Here is a 7,217-nt window from a genome sequence, read left to right as displayed (position 1 = left end):
CTGCGCTAACTCAAGCACCTGTTTACGCAGTCTGTTCGCGCGGCTCCGGTCGCCGGGGTGTCTGGGGGGCTTCGGGGGAGTGGGGACGCAGCGGGCTTCACCCGCGCGCCTCTCACCGCTCCAGAGCCTACCTGAGTCCTCCAGAGCCTACCTGAGTCAAGTCAATATGATAAATATTCTGACCTTATATATTCTTATAATAAATATTCATGACTAATGGAATGTGGCAGAACCAGGGGGAAGTGTCCTTGACTGGGTACTCCCCAAAGCGAGATTGGCCTAGGGATGTCACTGCTTCCAGTATCTAATTGTCCACTGTGACTTGATATTGAGTTTATGATTTACAAAACAGGAGGCAGTTCACCATGACAATGTGTAATCCCTTTATAACAGGATTTACACTCTTTGTAGTGACAGTTCACAACACAGTTCAAAATTAATGCCTGTCCCTTTAAGGAATGGCAAGAACTGCCAGTTTGGTCACCCAGTGAGTTGGATAGGGGCTCCACCACCCTTACATTCCCTCTACAATCCACCAAAATTATAACAGAAATAGACACAACAAAAGAACAGGAGCCTTTGCACTCCTCTCACCCCTATCTGGGAGTGTTGTGGCCTGGTGGCTTCACTTTCTCTTTCTTGCGTCCTCCTTCCAGTCTCCACAGCAGCTTCTTAATTCCCTACTGGTGTTCCCAGAAGCCAACCTACTGGCTTCTTCACCACTGGACAGTCAGCTGCCCCTTACGAAAGTGTATTATCCTGGGGCTCCCCTTAACTCCACTCTGGTCTGTGTTTTCTCACTTACCTGGCAACCAAAAGTCTCTGTTCCCCCCATGCTGCAGAGAACACATGGGGCCAGGGAAGGGACCCAGAGTGTTCTTTTCCCTCACTCCACTACATAGCATTTTTATCCCATTTAAGAATAGACTTTAGCAATCATGCTAAGGAATTCATGAGCTAATTAATATTCACAGGAGCTCATAGTAGAAGAATGTAAGGAGCACAAACAGAATATTCCATTTAATTTAATCATGGATTAATTTGATTCTCCATTTACTCTTATCCAGTCTTCAGGATTAAATCTGTTGTACTAAAACAACTTTCATTCTTTATTTTTTTTTTTTTTAGTTATGTAGCAAGCCCACTTTTCAGAGCTTGGGTTGGGTCCCAAGCTTGAGATCCTGCTGTTTGGAATGGTGGAGCCCATCCACCAATCAGGAAGCAGCAGGAGAAATAAAGCCACACCCCCTTTCCTGAGTGGAGGGGGAGAAGAGCTCCCCTGGACCTGACTGAAGTCCAGAAGACTTTAGGGGTGGCGCCCTGGAGTATGCCTACGTGCCCAGCATGAGGGACAGATGCAGCGAGGGACTCACGAAGAGCACAGCTAAGAAAAGCTGGGGAGCTCTCCCTCAACAGGCCCAAGGCTCCTGAAGCTGCCACTGGAGGAGCAGCCTTGGGACTGGTGTGAATCCGCTTGGGCTTTTGACAGTGCGCAGGGAGGGTGCATGGAGACCTGGCTTTGGGAGCCGCAATCGGCAGCTTGAGCCTGCAACCCCAGCAGGGCCTTGCAGCCCACAGTGAAGTAGCTCAGGCCTCATCTCTCAGCAAGCAGCCAGGTCCCACAGTGTGCAGGGTGGCACATGGGCCCGAGCCTCGGGAGCAAGGGAGCAGTGGAGGCCCGAGCCTTGGGAGCAAGGGAGCAGTGATGTGAGGATGGCTGGCTGAAGCCTGAAGGGCCCTGCCTGTGCTAAGAGAGCCCTCAGTACTGAACCAGGGCATGGGGAAATGGTAGTGCTGCAGCATGAGGCTCAGCACCCAGGAGCCAGCAGCAGTTGTGCAGCAGCTGAGAAGAGCTGAGCCCTTGGTGCCCAGAGCAGGGCACAGGGTGGAGAGGAACCCAGCGGTGCAGAAGAGGCCTGGAGAGGCAGTCCCATTGAGCTGTGCCTTGACCACCTCCACCTGAGGGAGTGTGAGTCATTGGGCCCTTGGGTCCCACAAGGGAAGGACATTTGGGGCAGGCAAACCCAGAGAAGGGACTGAGTGAGTAGCACCCCACCCCCGCACCTAGTCAAGGCTAGATGTTATTAAGATTATTCATGTTTGTGCCTTGGGTGTACCCAGGTTACATTTATTTTCATTATTTGTATTTGTAATGGGGCACTGGGCCAGCTCCCCAGTCCCTGCTCTGCAATCTACCCAGGAACCCTCATTGACTTGGGAATCCACAGGGCTTACTTTACAGAGGACATTTGACCTACAGCCAGACTCAGTCAACACTGAAGCAGTTTGAGGTGCTGCAAACAGCATATGGTGTACATACAAGCATTCTGGCCCCACAGGTGCTGGTCCCAACCTCCCCTACCCCAACCACACATGCAGGAGCATGCACAAAGGCAAAAAGCAGTGGCACAAATTTGCATCAGTGCTGTTTTTGCTGCAGCAACCACACACCCCTGCATGTGGGGCTATGCCTTAAGATTCCTCTTCCTTCTGACCTAGACTTCTTGTAAGGATATAAAAAGGGGAAGTCTGTAATTGGCTACAAGCATACCAGGGTGTGGCCAGTCCATCCCAACATCACTCTTTAAACCCTTCTTCACCAGGGCTACCACAGTATCAAAGGATAGTATTTTATATCACAGTATATTTTTACAGTAGCATGCATATTACTAGAAGCTCAAAGATTAGAACCCCAATGTGATGGGCTGTCCACTGTATAAGAAGATACATTAAGCTTCTATATAGTGCCCTGGCTTTACTACTTCATAGTCTACCAGGCCTACACGGTGTGCAGCAGTGGCGCAAATGGCCCCATCTGCCTCCCTTCCCTTCCTTTGCCTTCTATTGGCCTCACTGCCACAATGGCAACCCTCTAGCAGCCGCTCCAAGTCCCATTCCCCACAGGCAGTAGTGCAAGGGTGGGGAAAGGGGGTCTCAACCAGCCCAGGGCCCACAAATTTGTTTGCCTAGGTCCCACTAAAGGGTAAATCTGGCCCTGGGGAGGAATTCAAGTGTCATTCCTAAGTCTTTCAGTTTTAATAGGCTTTCTTGAGCTTGTCTAAGATTCTACCTCACTATCTGGTATGTGTACATCAGAAGTTCCTGCATCCCCATTAGGTGTTTTGCTACATGAGACCTACTCAGCAGCTGCTGCTCCCAGCCTTCTTGCACTACATCAAGCAGGCCCCAGGGCCAGAAGCCACAGTTTAGCCCAAAGAGGCAATAACCTGTGAAAGTGACAGCAAAAATTAAGGGTACCAGTAGCTGGTTCCATCTCTTGGGATCTCCCTGAATGCATTTCTTTAACATAAGCTTTAAGGTGTGATTCAAATGCTCTACCAAACCATCAGTCTAGGCATGATAGACTGATATTTTTCAGTACTTTATCTAAAGAACCTCACAGATTCCCCTCATTACCCAAAAGAACAGGTTAGCGACTATTTATAAAAGCTGGATGTCTACAAGTCCATGGGGCTGGATGGGATGAACCCAAGGGTGCTGAGGGAGTTGGTTGATGTGATTGCATAGCTACTGGCCATCATCTCTGAAAACTCCTAATGACTGGGAGAGGTCCCAGATGATTGGGAAAGGGCAAACATAGTGTCCATATTTAAGAAAGGGAAAAAGGAGAAACCAGGGAACTACAGATTGGTCAGCTTCACCTCAGTCTCTGGAAAATTCATGGAGTAGATCCTCAAGGAATCCATTTCCAAGCACTTGGAGGAGGAGAAGTGATTAGTAACAGTCAGAAATGTCTGACCAACCTGATTGCCTTGTATGACTGGCTCTGTGGATGTGGGGAGACTGGTGGATGTGGTGTACCTTGATTTTAGCAAGGCTTTTGATATTGTTTCCCACAACATTCACTCAGAGAAGCTAAGGAAGTTTGGGCTGGATGAATGGACAGTAATGTGGATAGAAAACTGGATGGCACATTATGCTCAGAGAGTAGTAATCAATGGCTCAATGTCTATTTGGCAACTGGTATCAAGTGGAGTGGCCCAGGGGTCAGTCCTGGGGCCAGTTTTATTCAATGTCTTCATCAACAACCTGGAGAACAGCATAAAGTGCACCCTCATCAAGTTTGCAGGTGCCACCAAGCTGGGGGGAGTAGTAGATAAGCTGGACAGTAGGGCTAGGATTCAGAGTGATCTAGACAAATTGGAGAATTGAGCTAAAATGTATCTCATGAGAAGCAACAAAGGGAAAGTGCAAAGTTATGCACTTAGGATGAAACAACCCCATGCACCAGTACAGGCTGGGTGCTGACTGGCCCGGCAGCAGGTCTGCAGAGAAGGACCTGATGACTACAACGAAAAAGAAGTTAAATATGAGCCAGCAGTGTGCCCTTGTGGTACACAAGGCTAATTGGTATACTGGGCTGCATTGGTAGGTGTGTTGCCAGCAGGCCAAATAAAGTGATTATTCCCCTCTATTTAGCATTGGTGAAGCCACATCTGGAGTACCGTGTCCAGTTTTGGTCTCCTCAGTATAGAAAAGATATGGACAAATTGGAGACAGTCCAGTGGAGGGTAATAAAAATGGTAAAGGGGCTGGGGCACGTGACTTATGAGGAGAAGCTGAGGGAACTGGGCTTATTTAGTCTAGAAAAGAGAAGACTAAGAGGTTATTTAGTAGTAGCTTTCAACTACCTGAAGTGGGGTTCATAAGAGGATGGAGCTGGACTGTTCTCAGTAGTGGCAGATGACAAAACAAGGAGCAATGGTCTCAGGTTTCAGCAAGGAAAGTGTAGGTTAGATATTTGGAAGAACTTTCTTACTAGGAGGGTAGTAAAACACTGGGACAGGTTATCCAGAGAGATTCTGGACCCTCCATCCTTGGAGGTTTTTAAGACCTAGCTAGACAAAGCCTCGGCTGGGATAGTCTAGGTGGGGATGGTCCTGCTTTGAGCAGGGGTTGGACTAGATGACTTCCTGAGGTCCCTTCCAGCCCTTATTTTATATGATTCTATGAAATCAGTCAGAGCCAATGACATCCTCCAAAGCAAAGGGATCCATCATGTCTTTTGAGGGAGGGGGGATACCCTCTAAGTCCTCTCGAGCAAACCCATCTAGCTCTTCTATGACTTCTCTCTCAGTGGTCCCTATTAGGGTAGGAATTCCATTAAGTATGGCCAGTCTCAACTGAGTAACATGAGGCAGGGGATGTCTTGCAAAATCCTAATGTGCATCTTGTGCATCCTACCAAGGACTGTCACCGGCTGTTGGCATCGCTCATAAGTCTGTTGTCTGCCATATATGCAGACTAGTCTTGCCTGAGGTTGGGGTGCCTGCCTGGGTCAGTAAGGCAGTCACATGTAGCAAGTTCTACACACATCCCATATCCACCAAACTGGGCATCCACAATGGGCCTGGGGTGGTAAGGTTCAGGGCGGGCATGGCAGAACCTGTAATCCATCTTTTCTACACCACTCTCACCAGTCCTCAGCTCTATATCAGTGTGAAGGAAATCTCATCCCATGCTACAGCTGGGGAACCCTCTGGGTCAGCGCCAGATCAGGTGTCCAGTGACTCCACAGTGGGCATACCTGTCCTTGCAGGGACCAGCCCTGGCTTAACATCCCACCCTGATTTACTAGGTGGGTTCACTTGGGACCTCACCTCCGTCCATAGTCCTCGGTCATGAGCAGGTTCCTCAAGTGCTTCCACATAGGGCTCTGCAATGTGGATGGCCTTGTTAAGAGCTTGAGGCTGGTGCTGTCATACCCACATCTGGGTCTGCTTCTCTTGGTCCCAGATAAACTACATCAGGATTATTATCTCACCCAGCTCCAAAGCCCACCTCTTATCTGGTTTAAGGCACCTAGGCCTGGTATCCTTCAAAAGTTTAGCCCAACAAGCTAGGAGTGCAGTTTTGCTAATGGACTAACAAAAAGTAAAAGACACTATACTGTAATGGCTAGAAGTATCTCGGGAACACTACCAGCAGCAAAAAGAATAAAGAGAACTGGTGACCTCAGCTCTTGGTATGTGGTGCTCAGCACACAGTTTGTGCCCAGCCTGTTAGTAGAAGCTTTAGTGTGACCTTGCATGACAAAGGGGTTTTTCCTCCTGCACTAGATGCCTGGTGAGAATGGAGACCGTGAGGATCCTGCTGCTGCTTTGTATTTCTGCCCCAGGGAAACCAACTAGCCTTTGGCCGGCTGTGAGGTGCACATCTGGGTTTTCCCTGGACACCCTGGCAATGAGACAAGACTGTGCGACTTTCCTGGGCATGCTGACCCTGGAGAAAAATATCAGGTCCCTTCCAGCAGTAGGAAAGTGTCCAGATCTGCTTGCAATGTTCCAGCATGCTCTCCCCCTACCTCCATCACCAGGTCTGCTTTTAGCCCATTGCCTCCAGGCACCAGGCTAAATCAGCAGTGCTCCCTTGGTTGGCACAGTGCTGGCCAGTTTAATCATGGCCCAGATACCTGTGGTGTGAGGTGAGTCAGGTGGGGACCTGACACAGCCCCACTCAGCCTTATTTTCCTGTATAAGCACTAACTGCAACCTAGCCTGTCTCCGGAAAATAGCTCTTCACAAAAACATTGTAATAGCCACTCAAGTATTTCACAGCTCTTGAATGTACAATCAAGCATCTAAGTATTTCCAAGTAGAGTGCACATGAGGTTGACGTTCTGTAAATGTCTACTGGTAACAACATATTGTGAATAAAGAGTTAGTCTGGGCATGTCTTTGTCTCCTATAAGAGAAGATGCACATAGCTATACTACTCATGAAGCCCCAGAAAAAAAATATTTCTCAAGCTATGGAGAATTATCTTGTATTCTAGATGAGTTCTGATCACTTAAAGGTAAAGGTTTAGTCTTTAATTTCAATTAGATTAATAGTGGAAGTACTCATCAACATAACTGGCATAGATGGGGATGTTCCTGCTTTGAACAGGGGATTACACTACATGAGGTCCCTTTAAACTCTAATTTTCTATGGTTCTATTATAAAAGAATCTAGATCTTAGCTATTATTTCCTACATTGTTTGAATGTACATGGAGTTTCATCTTTCTGCTGAATTCAATATCAGTATCCTAACCTATTTAGAAAGGAAGAAGAAGAAAAATTATTATTTTCCTTATTACCTTTGGGTTGATCAGGCTTGGCAGAATGGGGGAAGAGGTGGTATTTTAATATTAGATCAGGACAAGTATATATGCGCGCGCGCGCGCACACACACACACACACACACACACACACAC

The sequence above is a fragment of the Crocodylus porosus genome, unplaced genomic scaffold (assembly GCF_001723895.1).
Source record: "Crocodylus porosus isolate Cpor-Errol unplaced genomic scaffold, CroPor_comp1, whole genome shotgun sequence".
Classification (NCBI taxonomy): Eukaryota; Metazoa; Chordata; order Crocodylia; family Crocodylidae; genus Crocodylus; species Crocodylus porosus.
The sequence above is the reverse complement of the archived record's forward strand: the minus strand, read 5'-3'. Positions refer to the sequence as shown.